We start from the raw sequence: 18,335 nt of genomic DNA, 5'->3' as shown, positions 1-18,335 counted from the left end.
TCTCAATCTCTCCTTTATGCTTATGAGTCTTTTGATTAAAAAAAAAAAAACTCCCAAAAGGTGATCATATATGTTTATGCTCAAATATGTCCCACAGCTTTAATTGGTGGCAACTCTCTACTGCCACCAATGTCACATAACATGTATTTCCAAACTTAGTGACTTAAAAGGACAAGCAATTTATTATTTCTCATGAGTCTGTAGGTCAGCTGCGTGTTCTGTTGATCTGAGCTGGGCTCCTTCATGTGCCTCTGGTCAGTTGACAGTTGCCTGGTTCTGGATGGTCTAGATGGCCCCAGATGGGACAGGTCAGTTCTCCCCGACGTGTCTCTTACACCCTTCTGGCAACCTAGCCCAGGTGTCTTTTGTGGTGGCAGCAAGGGCCAGTGAAGAAATCCAGGACTCCCCTGTCAAGCTTCTACTTGCATCAGGTTTTCCCAATTCCCATTGGCCAAACAAAGCAGATGCCATGGTTAAATTGTGCATGAACGTGATAAGGTAGATCAGGTCTTTATCCCTGTGTAACAAATTGCTATAAAGTTAGCAGTTAGAAACGACGCAAATTCTTTTATCTCGAAATTTCTGTAGGTCAGAAGTTTGAGCATGTTTTAACAAGGTCCTCTCATAGGCTGGAATCAAAGGATGGGAGGGAAGCTGAGGTCTCATCCGAGGCTTGGGATCCTCTTCCAACATCATGTGATCTTCAGTTCCGTGTTTGTAGGGCTGCAGTCCTCAGCAACTAGATGCCACCTGTAATCCCTTGCCATATGGCCCCATGCATAGACAGTTCACATCAAGGCAGCTTGCTTCTTCAAGACCCACAGGAGAGTTGATCTCTTTCCCTCCTTGTTGTCGAGGAAGAGAGTTTTATTTTTTTTTTAAGATTTTATTTATTTATTTGACAGAGATCACAAGTAGGCAGAGAGGCAGGCAGAGAGAGAGGAAGGGAAGCAGGCTCCTTGCTGAGCAGAGAGCCCCATGCGGGACTTGATCCCAGGACCCTGGGATCATGACCTGAGCTGAAGGCAGTTGCTTTGACCCACTGAGCCACCCAGGTGCCCGAGGAAGAGAGTTTTATAACACAACCAAATCAGGTGAGTGCCATCCTGTCACCTTCATTACATTCTAGTTGTTATAAACAAGTCACAGGTGCAGCCTGTACTCAAAGGGAGGGCTTTATACAAGGAAACGGGTCATTGGGGGTTGCCTTAGGGTATGTCTGCCATAAATGTAATATTAAAGAGCATAAGAATCAGGAGATCTTAGAAACTGGGGCACAAAATATGAAATATCACAGTATCAACATACCTGGAGAAGGAAGAATTGTGTAAAGTAATCTCAGGAAAATGACCTCAGACCACAGGACCTAAATTCTAGAGCATTTCCAGTCCCCATCCCAGAATTCAGTTAGATGTCTCCAGCAGGCTGTTTGAAAACCAAGTCTAACCCAACCAACAGACCCACAGATCTCGGTCACTGGCCTGAGAAGCGGGAATGGAAATTGTTTTTCTAGAAGCCAGAGAAGCTTTTGGGAGAACCACATCCTTCAAACTCTGTGCAGGGTAATCTGCTTTTTTGTTTTAGTTCTTTATCAGATGGGAACAAATTGATTATTCTCAGTGTTCTGTCTGTATGGCAGAGAACAGGAATTAAATAGGGAATTGTAGAGTATAGCTCGATATAGCTACAAACTATAATTTAAAAAAATACATCAAAAGAAAAAAATGTATCATAAGCCATGAGTAAAGGAAAATGGCATCCAAATATAAAGATTCTGTCCCTCTTCTCAAGATTGAGCCATAATTTCATATTCATTTTGCTCTTTATACGAGCTTTATATAAAGTTGTCCCTATCATGCAGATTCAGTTTGCTGCCATACTATATGAAGACTAAAATGGCATGAATTAATTTTGCTCATGTACTGGTTTTATCTCTTGAGCCATGCAATGCTCCCACAGATGTTTTAACCATCTTTGGTACACGCAAAAAGATTGTTTCTATAACCCAGGAAAGCAGTTGTAATTTTCATAATAAGGATCTAGGTACACATATTGTGAATTGTTCAAGGATCAAGAAACAAATCACTTAAAGTCTAAAATTCCCTAAATTTATTTGCACAGGAAGCAAGAGGTAAATACAATTAAGGATCTGGGCCTTTGGCTCACGCAGACTTGGGTCTGAATGCTAGCTCCAGAATTTTCTGTGTGGATGACTGCAGAGCAAGGACCCAACCTCTCTAGGGCTTAGCTTCCTCATCTGTAGAAGGTAGACATTAGTGGATTCCACTTTCTAAGCTTATTGAACCCAGGCTCGGTGTAAGAATTCCGTATCTGGGTAGAAGTGAGGCACTCGGGCAGAATCGGCCTGTATGCGCCCAGCTCCGCAGCTCCTGCGCTGTTTCTGTGGTCGTGGCCTCCTGTGCATTTTCTCTCCCCACAGCCTGCATCTGGGTGTCTCCGGTGAGAATTGTCCTCGGGTTGCAGAAACCGGTTTTGTCGGCTGGCACTGGGTACACCTGGAAACTTCACTCTCCAGAGCAGCCCTTAACCCCTTACAGAGATGTTCAGGGGAAGGAACCCTTCAGTACCCTCGCCCCTGACCAAGACAGCTCTGAGGTACGCCCATCACTGTTTCACAGCTCCCTCGGAGACCTGAGTCAGTCACCCTCCGTGGAACCGAGGGTTCCAGCCGCCATGCATCCTTACCTGGCTCCTTCAGATCCCTGCCCTTCCCCACTCGCCAGTTTTCCTGACCGCACTTCCAGACGAATCTATCCCTTACCTCAGGATATGCTTCTAGGGAAGACCACGCAAGGCACTGGCAAAATATAAATGGCCAAATTAAAATTCACTTAAAATTTCTGGGATAAAGAATGTGGATTGATAATCCCTTAATGGTACACGTGCCGAACATATGTCACCGTGGTCCTGGTATAGAGTCCCCTTTAAGCAGGAATGAAACTAGGCACAGTGACGTCCCTCCCCTGGCCTCCTAAAACGGCTTGGAGGCCTTCTTTTCCATCCCTAGGGAGTCAGCTGCTCCCTCTGCCCTTGCCTCCCCCACCCCCCTTCTATTGTTATACTTTAGATCAAATTAAGTCAGAATTTCAAGAAAAGAAGTCCCAGGAAGTCTAGAGAACCGTTGTGGACAGTGGGGGTGGTATTCCTCCGCCCTATTCACCACACACAGACTTAACTCAGCTAAAGGGAAAATTCCCTGCCATCTAGAAGGAAAGGCTAGCTGGCTCTCATTTTGGTCTCTAAGAGAGATGGAATGGTTTTCTCATTTGTCCTTCACCAGTTTTCCTTTGAGGTGTTTTTTTTTTTTTTTTCCAAATAAGCTTAACCCAAGTAAAGAGCATCTTAGTGTCTGCTAATTTATTTTTTAAATGCCTTTGAGTTCTGTTTATTAATCCCACTGTGAACCCTTTAGATGATCATATCTTTTGCCTTTTCAAAAAATGAATTCTTAGGACAAACATGAAACGTTCAGCGTGAATTACATAACAAGTGACTGTTCCATCGAAATGCTTATCAGCATCTCTGTTCAGTCACACTATTTTCATTGGAAAAAAAAATTAAGACAGTCTCCAAAGGTCTCATGTCCTGCTTTGTTTCTCTTGTCTTTTGCCTAGTCAGGTCCTACCAACAGTGTCCTTTGCTTTTTGGTAACGGGTGCTCCAGTTTGGAAAGGGTATTCCAAAGTCAGCAGTGCGGAAAGGCAGAAAGTGGTAGTGAAGTCCTAGGTCCTTCACAGTCTGCTTGCCTAGACAATGCCAGATATGGGGAAGAAAAGCACTCACTTCTGGCCATAGTCTTCGCTCCTGAAGGATTCAGTAGGAGAACTGCCACCAGAAACACTTCCCTGGTCCCTTCTCCTCCTACACCAGTCCTTCCCGGTCCTGCCTTGGCTCATGCGTGCATGTGCGCACGCGCATTCATCCCCTCCACTCTTTCAAGAAGGTGGACAGAATCTTCCAATTCTTTTCCTATTGATTAGCATTTTCCTTGGTCAGGTGAGATGGCATGAAGCTTTATGTTTGCCACGTTTCCAGTCGTCTCCTCAACTCTTTCATTACTTTTCCCTTTTTTCTTATTCTAGATTTGGAGTGTGTTGGTGTATATGCTCACCCTGTTTAACTCTGTGTCTAATAGGAAAATATCTTGTTCTACATAACACCATGACTTCAAGAGGCAATACTATTTATATTATTTAATCTCAAAGTTTGTCTCCTTTTTCACTTTCTCCTAAGTTTCGAAACAGTTTTAATGTGCATCTTATACATTAAGGGATATGAGATATCACGGAAGCGATACTTACTTTCCTACTTTATCCCATAGACTCCATAACAGCCTTGGGGGCGTTTATAAACCCACAGATTTTTGTTTTTGTTTTTCCCTCAGAAATAATAGAGGCGAATTGCTAACTTTGAAATTCTGATCTCATCTTTAACTAGCATTTCTATTTTCAAAAGTTTCACTGAGTTACATGGATTAAAAAACCACACACACAAACAAATAAGAAGTTGACCAATACTATTTGAATCAGAAAGTCTTTGGTCCACTTCACAGTAATCAGATTAATTTAAAGAAGTACTAGATTTACCTCGAACAGTAAGTTTATGAGACTAATTTCTAAAGTTCTCACCTCAAAATTCACAGTCTCCACTTTGTCCTGGGGAGGGAAAGGTGTGTTGAGTGGTTACTGCATGCAGACCGTGTGCAAAGCACTTTCTAGATGTCTAGTCATCATAACAGGCACTGTGCAAGAGGTCGTAACTAATAATATTGTAGAAATGAAACAAACAAAACCAGGTTCAGGAACATTAAGAAGCCAATAGCTAGTGGTAAAAAACAAAACAAAACAAGAAAACCCGGAACCCCGTAGGAAAACCAAGATTTTGCATGGCTCTAATAACCAGCTGTTTTCAGTCTCCCCAAGTAAAACCCTTAGTTTGTATCAAGATAAGATTATTCAATTTATGGGACTTAAAAAAATTCTCTTTATGCCTTATTTAATTATTTAATTAATCATTTTGCCTCTTAGGTCCTAGCATCTTCTGTGTATGTTTCACCAAGGAATGCTTTATAGTAGTTACAGGACAACAATGCTATTTACTCTTTCCAAAGGCACAAATGCAGACCACTCCAGCGTTTCAATAATTGTTCACTGATGGAGCGTGAGCCACGCCGGAATACTCACAATCCAACCCACATTTTTTTTTTTTTAATAATTTTATTTTTTATAAACATATATATATATATATTTTTCCCCCAGGGGTACAGGTCTGTGAATCTCCACGTTTACACACTTCACAGCACTCACCATAGCACATACCCTACCCAATGTCCATAACCCCCCCCCCAACCCCCCTCTGCCCAGCAACCCTCAGTTTGTTTTGTGAGATTAAGAGTCACTTATGGTTTGTCTCCCTCCCAATCCCAACTTGTTTCATTTACTCTTCTCCTACCACATTAACCCCCCATGTTGCATCTCCTCTCCCTCATATCAGGGAGATCATATGATAGTTGTCTTTCTCCGATTGACTTATTTCGCTAAGCATGATACCCTCTAGTTCCATCCATGTTGTTGCAAATGGCAAGATTTCATTTCTTTTGATGGCTGCATAGTATTCCATTGTATATATATACCACATCTTCTTTATCCATTCGTCTGTTGATGGACATCTAGGTTCTTTCCATAGTTTGGCTATTGTAGACATTGCTGCTATAAACATTCGGGTGCACGTGCCCCTTCGGATCACTACGTTTGTATCTTTAGGGTAAATACCCAGCAGTGCAATTGCTGGGTCATAGGGTAGTTCTATTTTCAACATTTTGAGGAACCTCCATGCTGTCCAACCCACATTTTAATGTTCTCAGTAGGACCCAACTTTCTATAAAGTGCTTTGATGACCCTGCTCATGTAACCTCTTGATATGTTGTAAGTTTGCAGGTAATACTTACTAATTAAATGGCTCAAAAATAAATCCGGCATTTAGTCTATAAAAGTCAATGGACAAAACAACAACAACAACAAAAATGACAACAACAACAACAAAAACCCACACACAACAGACCGGAGGTTTGCCTTTCAAAGATAAAGTGAGATATTCTGGCTGTGAGACCCAAGGTGACTAACTTAACCGCTGCGAACCTCCGTTTTCAGAGATATAGTGCTTTTCTTACTGTATCGCTGTAAGAATTAAAGGTGCTAACATGAGACATGGTTCAATGTGTGGTCAAGGAAACACTAAATAAATACCAGTTTTATGAAGTTGCCATTTCCCAGAGGTTAAATGACAACCTTGCTGACTCATTTAAAAGTTTTCTCATTTTTATTATTTTATTTTTATTTTTTAAGATTTTATTTATTTGACAGAGAGAGAAAGAGAGAGAGAGAGAGAGCACAAGCAGGGGGAACAGGAGAGGGAGAAGCACTCCCTGCTGAACAGGGAGCCCGATGTGGGACTTGATCCCAGGACCCTGGGATCGTGACCTGAGCCGAAGGCAGATGCCTAACCACTGAACCATGCAGGCACTTGAAAGTCTTCTCATTTTTTAAAAATGCCCCAGCCAGCACTGTTTTCTTGATGATGTCTAACCCTGAAGACACGGGTTCCAGTGAGCCGGTGCCAGAAGGGTCTATTGATACTCCAGCATCCTGTTCAACTCTGGAGTACAAGAGCTTGAACACCAACTGGTTCAAAGAGTAAAAGGGAATCAATTGGCTCATTTAGTTGAAATCTTCAGGATGGGAAAGATTGAGGCATTGCTAAATTCAAGGGCTCAGGAGGTATCAGGAAGACCCTCTGTCTCTCTTTCTTGGACGCTCGTTTCTGAGTTTTGCCATCCTCCATCATGGATTTACTTCCACGCAGGTCTTCTTCCTACAGTGGTTCCCGGGGACACTAGAATTACATCTTTCCAGTCCCTGGTCCATCGGAAAGATTCCCTTACCACTTTGACAAATAGTAGAATTAAGTCTCAGTGGACCAAGCTGGACAACAGGTTCTCCACTTAAGCTGAGAGAAGAGAGGATAATGGGATATGCTGATTGGCTTTGGCCTGGGTCCCCTGGGTCCCCTTGAGCTGATCACTGTGTCCAGGAAAATGAGGTGCCCATCCCTGGAGACCCAGGGAGAGGAGCCCAGGGAACACCATGAATCAAGGGTGGGAAGGAGGACTCTCAGGATGATGAGGAGGTGGGTTTTAGGCAGACAAAAAGTAGATGTTTATGAACTTGGCGTTGTCTTGCCAGGAAACATTTGCGTCTGACCATAGACAGAGATTTCTGGTCAAACTTTTCCTGCCTCACTACTCCACCATCTCAGTTTGCTTCCAGGTACTTAGATCAACAGCCTCTTAAGTAAAAGATGTTAGCAGGGAAGAAGTATAATCAAAGTGAATCAGGAAGCCTGGGGAACAACTGTCGGCCTAGCTGTTCTGTTTCATTTGTCAGAAAGCCCACTGGGTAATGGCAGACAAAGGAGTAACCGCGAGCAAGCTGAAGGAACAGACATCCTTCCCTGTGGTCAGTTTCCAGCTCTGTTACTGTAACACCTGTGATTTCCCTTCTATAATAGCCAACTTTTCTGCTCCCTGAGGGCGTGTTTTGGATTCTGGGCAGTGATGCTGCCCTTGTTTCTCCCCACCACTCTCCTCCTTCAGGCGGGAGTATGCCTGAGCCTTTCCCCAAACTCTACTCCTCAGCCTGCAGGGCGGATGTAAACCTGTAGGGTCAGGCTTTCCAAGGCCTGGGCAGCCAGTGTGACTAACAAGCTCAAAGTCACACGAAACCTCTTCCCCTACCCACAACTGCTGGGATCTCGCCTTGTTGCTGCTGGCCTGCCTGTTGTGTCAGTTAGGGCCCTTAGCACCGGCTGTCACCCTTGTCATCGGACCCTCTTTTAGGAGTTATCTGCCTGACTGTAACCCAGGCTCCGGACTGACCCTTCACCCTAACCCATCTGGCTGAATCCCAAACAAACTTAGCACCTAAAACCCAAAACAGAGCCTGCTACTCACCAGATACAGAGTGGTCCCCTGGATAATGACATCTGCCTCAAGCCCAAGTTGTCAGTGTCCACTGGATAATGATATTTAGGTAGATCCTTTACTCAGCTTACAGGGGGCCAACTTGTCCTTTTCACACATTCCAGTTCCGTACCGGGCACTGAAGTTTCCGTTATGCTTTGGTGCCAAGCCTGTTCATGGGACTTAGGCCCTGCGGGGAGTTCCCCCTGTGTAAACATGGCAGAGCTGGGTCATCTTGACTGAGAGCCTCTTGTGAGCCAAGTGCTCATTCACCCCTTTATTTATTCACACAACAAGTGTTCATCACATAATCCAGTGCTTCTAAAACTAACAAGCATACGAATTACCTGTGGAACTTACTAAAACGTGGGTTCTGATTCAGTCAGGCTGCGGTGGGGCCTGGGCTTCTGTATTTTAAAGAAGCTTCTAGATCCTACACCTGCTGCCATTTCATGAATGGCAGTTTCAGAAACAAGGACTACAGAAACTCAGTAAACATTTGTTGGATATAACCTGAATGGAAACCCAAAACAAAGTTTTGAACAAAAGTTTTAGTTTAGGGAGACAAGAGAGGCATGATGTTGGCAAGTTATTTGCAAGTGACAGTTATGTGGTCAAAGCCTAAAGCCTTTGTCAGCTGAGGTTTTTCTGGTGCGTTGCCCCTTCCATCCTTATGGCCTTTGATGGATTTCCCGTCTCCTGCTAAAGGTGGCAGAGCCAACTTCAGAGTAGCATTTCAGTTATTTCATGTTTAAAGCCTATTGTCTGGGACGCCTGGGTGGCTCAGTGGGTTAAAGCCTCTGCCTTCAGCTCAGGTCATGATCTCAGGGTTCTGGGATCAAGCCCCACATGGGGCTCTCTGCTCAGCGGGGAGCCTCCTTCCTCCTCTCTCCCTGCCTGCCTCTCTGACTACTTGTAATCTCTGTCTATCAAATAAATAAATAAAATCTTAAAAAAAATAAAAGACTGTTGTCTGTTCTTTTTGAACCATACTCACAGTTTTCCAATATGTTCTGTATAAGCGTGGCTTTATATTCTCTCTCTCTCTCTCACACACACACACACACACTCACACATGATGTCTAATTATTGATGATTTATTTGTAACCAATAACCTACATCCCCCAACTCTACTGGACACCAAGACGATTCATGGCATGGTATGTCTAGATTACCAACAATGTTACAAAAGTTCGAGCCAGGTAGAGAATGGAGAGTGCCCAAGATAACCCACAAGAAACAAGGCCTCTTACCCCACTTCATCCCTACTATTTTCTTCCTCTTTACCTGACCTTTGGCTTGATTTCTTTGCCAATGTGGATTAGCTGGATGAAGCAAACCCTCTTTTCTACCCTCAAAGTTCATTTTTCAGCTCACAGCATAGTTTGTGGAGAGATTTGCTAGTGAAGGAGGAACACAATTGGTAAAAGACAAGCCATTTCACAGAGGTCAGTTGGGAGCCCATTCTCTGTGGATCTTAGATAATCTTGCCTTGTGAAGAGCTCATTAGAAGTTCCTAAGAAGTCTAGAGAGGAGGCTGGTGTTGGAGAGGGGATAATGGTGGCTGGTGGAAGCATTAGGGTTGTCATTCCTACCTCTGAACTTCAGCTTTCCACAAAATGAACACTTTGCCCTTAGCTGAAACTTGTTGGAAATGAGGAATGCTCACGTAGTAGTTACCTCTCTGCTTGCCAACCCAATGCCCCCCTTTGCTGTATTCCCATAGACCACAGACATTATTACCTCAGACAGGAATTATGCAGAGCTCTTGCTCCTCGGATATATTGAGCTGGGGACATAATTTTTAAAGTAAAATTTAATGGTAAGTTTCCTATAAGCATCACCTTAAACAACTTTACCTATCCTCCTAAATCCATCCACATAACAAATTAAATTTCATCTCTTCTTTCTAGAATGGACTTTCCTGGGGCACCTGGGTGGCTCAGTCAGTTATGCATCTGCCTTCAGCTCAAGTCATAATCCTGGGGTCCTGGGATTGAGTCCCATGTTGGGCTCCCTGCTCAGCAGGGAGTCTGTTTCTCCCTCTCCTGCTTCTCCCCCTGCTCCTGCTTTCTCTCTAAAAGGAGGAAAGGAAGGAAGGGAGGAAGAGAAGAAGGAAGGATGGAAGGGAGGGAGGAAGGGAGGGAAGAAGGATAGATAGAATGGGCCCTCTTTCCACCTTTAATAGCAAGTGGATTAAATTCGGGCTCGCGTTCACTATTTCAGTTTAACCTGCCATAAACGTGAGCTCACCTGAGGTCGTGAATGGAAAATGTCCATTGACATGACCACCCTTGACCCATGACCACCCTTGACCCATGACCACCATTCAGCAGACTTTAGAAGACAACCAAAGACTTTCATCAACTTTTTGAGGAGGCAATGTCTGACCTCAAAGTTTCAATGTCTTAGCTGTTATAACCATTGTAGATTTAACCTGCATCCGAGGACTTGGAACTACACCCTTTGAACAGCTAACGGTCCCTCAGCATAGCCACTGAATCGTGGACTTTTATTACAGGACGAGCCTAGAGAGAAGCGTCCAAGGGCTCCGCTTTGCAGGTTATAAAACTTGTTCAATGTCACATCATTTCAAACTCATGGAAGAAGACAGTCTGGGGAGAGCCCTCAGGCTGAATTTGGAAGTATGTATTGAAAAAGCCACACTAGAATTACAAATGGCTTGGGCTGGGCTTGTTCCATTAATGCTTGCTAGCTCAGTGCTGTGTCTGGTGACAGTGTGACGCTTCTGATTTGGATGACAGTGGCCCAAAACTGGAGGGTTTTAAGAATACCACAGTTATCTACATATTAGGACAGTGTCTCTCTAAGGTATTTTTTTTTTTAGGTTAGAACACTGTTTTCTGATTCACATGCCCCTTCCCCCAGAAAAAAAGAAATACAAAAATTATTCACAAAGAAAAAAGTAAAACACTTATAACCCTGCCATTCAGATCTTTTTTTAAAGGCTTATGTGTTTTGTTATTATTCTTTAAAGATATTGTACATTTTCTAATTCCATTTTTTTTTTCACTTATCAATATAACTGGGCACATTTTCATGTCAAGAAAATCCTCCTCTACACCGGGCTTCAGCAGGCTGTCGCCTGACAGCCAGATCCTGCCCACTGCCTGAGTTTGTAAATAAAATTTAATGGGAACACAGCCATGCTCATTCATTTATGCATTGTCTCTGGCTGCTGGTGAGCTAAAGTGACAGAGTTGAGTATTTGCAACAAGAACAAGCTGGCCCACGGAGCCTAAAATATTTACTACTGGCCCTTTACAGGAAGACTTGCCTGACTCTTGATCTACACTATCACTTTTTAATATTTGAGCACTATTTCATTGCATCATCATATCATTATTTATTTAACTAGTTTCTATTGAGGCACATGTAAATTGTTACCTGTTCTATTTTTATTAACACATAATGTATTATTTGCCCCAGGGGCACAGGTCTGTGAATCATCAGGCTTACACAATTCACAGCACTCACCATAGCACATACCCTCCCCAGTGTCCATCACCCAGCCACCTCAGCCCTCCCCCGCTCCAGCATTGTTTCCTACTTTAAACATTTAGATGGGTTCCCATTATACTTAACACTAGGCTGAATATGCTCGTATTTGCCTTTTTTTTTTTTTTAATTTCATTAGGAAACTTGCTGAGAACTGGAATTTACTAAGTTAAAGGATTTTGTAATCTTTTCCTTTTAAGGGATTTTGGTAACCATTATCCTATTTTTTCCATTTCTAGATAGGGGAGTTTTTCTTAATATGGTAATGGCTGAAAAAGAGATGCTGCTCTCCACAGTTTCTCTTGCTTATTACGTACAAAGCTATTCTCAGAAACCAAGAGAATCAGAAAACCACATAGATCACTTCATGGGGCTTGGTAGTGGGACAGACTCCATTACTGAACTCTAAAGTCACAACCCTAGGAATTGGGAGTGAGGAATAATCCCTCCCTTTTCTGTGCCATTGGTTTTGTCCTCCAGCCTGACTGAGACAGCAGTCATCATATAAATAACCAGCTTGTGGAAGCAGACCAGAGACAACAATGCAGTTTGTTTAGGTGGTTTGTGTCATCTCTTGAAGGGCGAACATCAAGAGATGCCTCTCCTGGGGTGATGGGGCTGTCATGGTTGGCGTCTGGTCTGTCAGCCTGTCTCTATTTTAGGTCCACTTTAGCCAGGGCTTGAAGTGGTATCTATGCTTCTGCCTAGATTGGGTCTAAGCCCTGAGTTCCTCAGAAGCCCCACTTGTAACTGGATGAATGCTGGGCATCTCATGGATAGTGTCTGTCATCTTTCCCCATCAGGATGCAAGGAGAGGGTTAAGGTAGAGAGCAGAAAATGATGGGGGGCATTTCCCTTGTCTCTTCATTTGCCAGTCTCTTCCTATGGCTCTAAAAGCATGTGTGTTCACATACACGTACACACAGCTGTCCGCGCGCGCGCACACACACACACACACACACATCTGATATTAATGTGGAAGAGTCCACTCAAAAAACTGACTTGATTTTGTATGTGCTCTGTGTGATTTTGTATGTGATTTTTTGCTCTGTGTGGGACAACCTTGCACGGCAGTTATTCCTGGGACAAGCAGCTCCTTTGCTTTTTCTTTTCTGAGCCAACAGAAATAAACAGCTAACTCTCAGCCATCTAGTGGCTACCAGTACAGCTAGTCATACAATGAAATTCTATGCAGCTCTGATAATGACCCATCTACTGAGACACACAACACGGATAGATCCCAACAGCATTATGCTAAGTAAAAGAAGCCAGACAGGTAAGAGTACATACTATAATGACTCCATTTACATGAAACTCTAGAAAAGGCAATACTATAGTGATGGAAAATAGATCAGTGGTTACCAGGGGGTTTGGGGTGAGTTTTCATTAACTGCAAAGAGACACAGGGTAACTCTCTGAAGTGATGAACATCTGCGTTTTGATTGTGATGGTGGTAACATAATTGTACAGTTTGTCAAAACCTATTGGACTGTGTTCTTTAAGTAGATACATTTTATTATGTGTAAGTAATATTTCAGTAAAGTTGATTATAAAAAAATAGATCTGTAAGTGATAAAGAAAGAAGTGGGAAAGAAAGAATCTGGACTCAGGAGTGTTTGGTTTGAATAGGTGAGTGGTGGTGCCATTGACCATGAGGAGATAGCATGGGAGAGGAACAAGCATAAGAAGTGGTAGGGAGAATGAGTACACCTAATGGAGACACATCCATGGAGGGAGTCCACGTTTTGGGCTGGACATTGAGACTTTGGAATTCTCAGTGCATTGATGGGAGTAGACACCACATATGCACGAACTTATTCAATGACAGTGAAGTGAGGGAGAAAAGACAAGACCCAGGGCTTATCCTGAGGCCATGCTGAATCCTTGAGAGTATGTGTTAGCCCACTGTTACTCAAACTATGGTCTGTGGACCGGCAGCAATGGTGTCATCTGAATGTTATTAGAAATGCAGAGTTTCACGCTATAACCCAGACCTATGGAATCGTAATCTGCATTTTAATAAGATCTCCAGGTAATTCTTATCCACATTAAAGTTTGAAAACTGTAGTTTCAGATCAACCTTAGCCCTACTCCTTACTTCCTTGAATTTCCTTCCACAACCCAGTTGAGAGAATAAAGAAACATGGCCTGCTGAAGCCAAGGATTACATCATCAGATTAAAATTGTTTTTCGTTCTTAGTTAAAAAAACAACTCTTGTCTGCTAAGGGAGCTAAGAAATGTTAATTCAAATGTTCTCTGTTTATTCAGCAGGCTGTGGTTGCTTCTGGGAAGCTGTCAAGGTTTATTTAGACTGGAGAAAAACTTTTTTTTTTTCTATTTTCTTTTCTTTCTTTCTTTCTTTCTTTCTTCTTTCTTTCTTTTCTTTTCTTTTTTTTTTTTTTAAAGCAAATACAGACAGAGACAAGTCCTACCTATTTCATTAGGATTTGCTTGAGAAATCATTTATTATTTTTTTGCTTTTATAAAAAAGGGCTTTGCTTGCCCAAAGGACATGAATGCTTCTCCTTGAATTCTTGCAGACAGACTGTCTGTTAGGAATGTTGATCTATGAGGAATTTGGGATGAAGTACAGCACTGTCCCCATGTTGAGCCTACAGTTACTTCTACAAATATAGTTTCTTTTTTATTTTTTTTTTAAGATTTTATTTATTTATTTGGCAGACAGAGATCACAAGTAGGCAGAGAGGCAGGCAGAGAGAGAGGCGGGGGAAACAGGCTTCGTGCTGAGCAGAGAGCCGGATGCGGGGCTTGATCCCAGGACCCTGGGATCATGACCTGAGCCAAAGACAGCGGCTTTAACCCACTGAGCCACCCAGGCGCCCCCTTAAAATATAGTTTCTTACCCGAGTCCACTTCCCGGGAGAGATGGTGGGTGAGCAGAAAGAAAGCTGTCCCGGCTACTCCAGGTCTGAGGCTCACTGCTGTGGGCTCCTGAGACCGGAGCTTGTCCAGGGCATCGGGTCTGCTTGCTTGCTCGTTGAGCTGTTATTGTTTGTAGGTGACTTCCCACTGAAGGTGGATTTGAGCTGGATTTCAAAGAGAAGTAGGACCTAGAGAGGTAGAGAAGGTGGGGAAGAACATCCTGAACTGAGAAAACTGAATCAGGAAAAAAAAAAAAAAGTTTCTAGTAAACTGCCTCCTTGTTGTGTGACATTTGGTAAATCGCTCAACTTTTCTTTTTTTTTTTTTTAAGATTTTATTTATTTATTTGACAGACAGAGATCACAAGTAGGCAGAAGGCAGGCAGAGAGAGAGAGGGGGACGCAGGCTCCCCGCGGAGCAGAGAGCCTGATGTGGGGCTCCATCCCGGACTCTGGGATCATGACCTGAGCCGAAGGCAAAGACTTTAATCCACTGAGCCACCCAGGCGCCCCATCGCTCAACTTTTCTAAGCCTCGTGCCCTCGTTTGTAAAACACAAGTTGTATTCTGTGTGGCCTCTAAGGTTCTTTCTAGGTGGAAAGATCCATGACGGACGTCTGACAGGAGTGTGAGCTGGAGGAAAGAAAGCACAGCTGGTTTATTAGATTAGCCTTATTTTTTTAAAAAAATCTTAAGGGAATGGCAAATGAGGTCGCTCTGGTTTGACAGGTTGGCCCAGGTCTAGGACCAGGACCTGGGCGGCCACGGTGAGAGGACATCTGAGTGGCAGGAGCCTCGTGGGAATCACGGTGCCTGACCATACAGTGGGTTTGTTTTATGGTTTGCCTCAGGGAAAGTCACAATCGCACGCATTATCTCATTCTTAGAAAGGCACTACAAATAGCAGTCCAGTGTGTGGGTGCTAGATCCTGTCTACTTGGGTTCAAATCTCAACTCTGTCACTGAAGCAAGCCACTTAACCTTTCTGTGCCTCAGTTTCCAAGTCTGTAAGATAAGAACAGCAATGTCTTACTCATAGGGGCATTTTAAGTTTTAATTCTTTTAACGTTTATGAGATGTTCAAAGTGGTTCCTTGTACATGAAAAAACAATGAATGTTAGCTGTTCTTCTTATCACTATCTCCCTGTGGCCAGTGGATGCTGGTCTGCAATCTGGGCCTTGATGCTCTTTCTTTCTGCTTTGATTGCTGAGAGGTGACGACAAATGCTATTCATTCCCTCACAAATACAAATTGAAGGTCTACTCTGAACCTGGAGTGCTGCAGGCTCTCTGGGAAGGAGGAAGGGAGGAGAAATCATTTTTTTCTTCCAAGTTATTAGGAGAGGAAAAGCTCAGGGATGTCAGCTCCTCAAGGACCAGAACTTTCCTATTTTCCTTTGAAATCCAAGCTCTGGCATGGGGTCAGACACAACCCAGAGGTGATCTGAAATTGTATGTGGAACTAGATCCGGGGGAGATGGAGAGAGAAGGAGGCGGGTGCGGGAGAACATCACAACATACCCTGATCACCCCCCACCCCCCCTCTTCCTCACCTTTCCCATCTCTCTCCACCTGCTCTTTCTCGCTGGCTCTTGCTGGCTACAGAGTAAATCCCAAGTCCTCCACACACTGAATTTCTCAGCTGGTTTCCACTGATCCTACCCCTTTAAGCTATTTTCTTGAGCACAGTAACAGGCTTGTCTCTCATGCTTTGCTGCTGCTGTTCCATCTCCCCGATACTGGGATTCTCCTCCCTCTGGAGGCACTCAGCCCTTCAAGTTTCAACTCAAATGACATGTCTCGCCACCAATGCTGCCAGCAGCCCACCTCTGGCCCCTCAGCACTTATTTATTTATTTTTGTGTGTGTGCATGCCAACCTGACTTCCAACATCCCGCTGCAGTGACTGCCTGAGAGCTCTCTGGCTACAACCGGCCTGTGGCCAGACCAGCCACCAACGCAGGAGAACTAACTCAGCACTCCTGCCCCCGTCCCTGGACTCAGCAGCTCTCACCTGTAACCAGCAGGATTGCTGGTGGGGCAGAAGAACTCCAGGTGCAGATTGCCTGGGGGTTCCCAGATTCTCCTGCAGCATCGATCTTGCTGCAAAATGCCCCTTGTGGCTTCCTCTCTCCTCAATCTCATCCCACTTCTCCACCAGTGTTTCCTGGGATCACCTCCAAAATTACTTACCTTCACATCCTCATCTGAGGTTCTGCCTTCCCTGCCCTTCTGGCTTTCTGAGAACTCCCCAGGAAAAGAACAATGCTCGCCTACCTATTTTCCTGTCATATTTGTACATATCTTTGGTGCAACATTTATCACAATTTAGTGCAATTATTTGTTTATGTGTTAGGTTGCGTAGGAAGAAGCAGCAAGACCCACGTCATTCTAATCCATGCAACCCCCTTGCTCAGTGTGCACCTGCCACATAGCAGGCCCTCAATATTTATTGAACTCAACTATTTTGGATTGACTTGCACATCTCAGCTTCTATCTCTGTCCTGGCATCGTGGATGCACCAGCACTTTCCTGAGAGCTGGCAGTGTTATGTTAAGATTCCCTGGACTTCAACTGCATAATAAGAAGCAGTTACTGAAGAATCACAGGGAGGTCCAAGGGTTAAGCAAATTTGTAATTACAAAAAGTTCAGCCTGATAGCACTTGGGAGCTGTGCATGTTTGTGTGATGCTTACTAATCAGGAAGGTTAGGCTCATGAGGATGGGTCCCTGACCCAAGGAGGAAGGAAACTTGCTAACAGGAACAGGTGTAAGCTCCTAGTCAGGCTGGGTCTCTAGGTTCCCCTAGGCATGGAATCAGGAAGAGCATCACTCCCACCCCTACCACACAAATGCAGGCACACAGAATGCAAGGTGCTGCCTTTTCTGGAACCTGCCACAGGGCAACCAATTTACCTAAAATCTGAGGCGAGACAGGCACCTGCAAGAATTCATCTGGAACAGCTGACAAAATAGTGGGTGGCAAATCTGGGCTGGTAGAATAGTATAAAGCCCTTGGGGGCTACAGACCCAGCGTTAGGAGTCAGTTGGATGGTTAGGTATTGAGGGTCCCCAACAAGACAATATGGAGTCAGGACAGCTAAAATCCACACAGCATGGCCATCCTGCTTTGCAGCTTAGACAGGACCACACTGACATTCTGCTTTGCAGCCTTTGCAGAAATGACTTCTGCAACAAGTCCTAAAATAAGACAATTATCCACAAAGCATTTGTCAGTATCACAGGCAAAAGGCAGTTAAGACCTAAGCCCCCAGCAGTCAGAAAAAAAAAAAAAAAAAAGACCATTTGTACATGGACATTAACCTCATGGACACATATGTGACTAAAGCCTTGATTGGCATGACTCACCCTGATTGCTTAAGATAGTTCTGCAAAAGAGCTCATGAAACTACCTCAACTTAGAAACTCCAGGGGCAACCCTCTCGGGCCCCTCTCTCTCGCCAGGAGCTTTGTGCTCTTGGTCAATAAACTTTGCTTTGCTGCCCACCACTCTTTATTTTGCTTTGCTGCCTACCTCTTTATTCTTCCAAGCGGCGTGACCAAGAACCTCGGTTACTAAGGGGACAAAAATCCTGGAACAACAGGGAGCTCTTGCAGGCTTTCTCTAAACCTATTAGTTGCTCACAGGGAAGACCAGGAAGGTTCCCAATAAAACCCCCATCTGGTGCAGACCCAGGGGAGACTGAAAGCAGTTGCTGTAGGACAGGCATAGGACTCATGTTAAGACCCTGCACCCTTCTTATTTCTCCTATGGAATGAAATCCTCCGTCTGGAGGGAGAGGAACAGAAATCCCTGTGGCGTGCCTGGCAAAAGCCCTTGTAGCTGGGGCAAGGGAACAGAAAACAAACCAAAATAAAATACCCTGGGCTCTGGGT

This window comes from Lontra canadensis, unplaced genomic scaffold, assembly GCF_010015895.1.
Source record: "Lontra canadensis isolate GAN:19392208 unplaced genomic scaffold, GSC_riverotter_1.0 scaffold20, whole genome shotgun sequence".
Lineage (NCBI taxonomy): Eukaryota > Metazoa > Chordata > Mammalia > Carnivora > Mustelidae > Lontra > Lontra canadensis.
Note: the sequence above shows the minus strand (reverse complement) of the source record.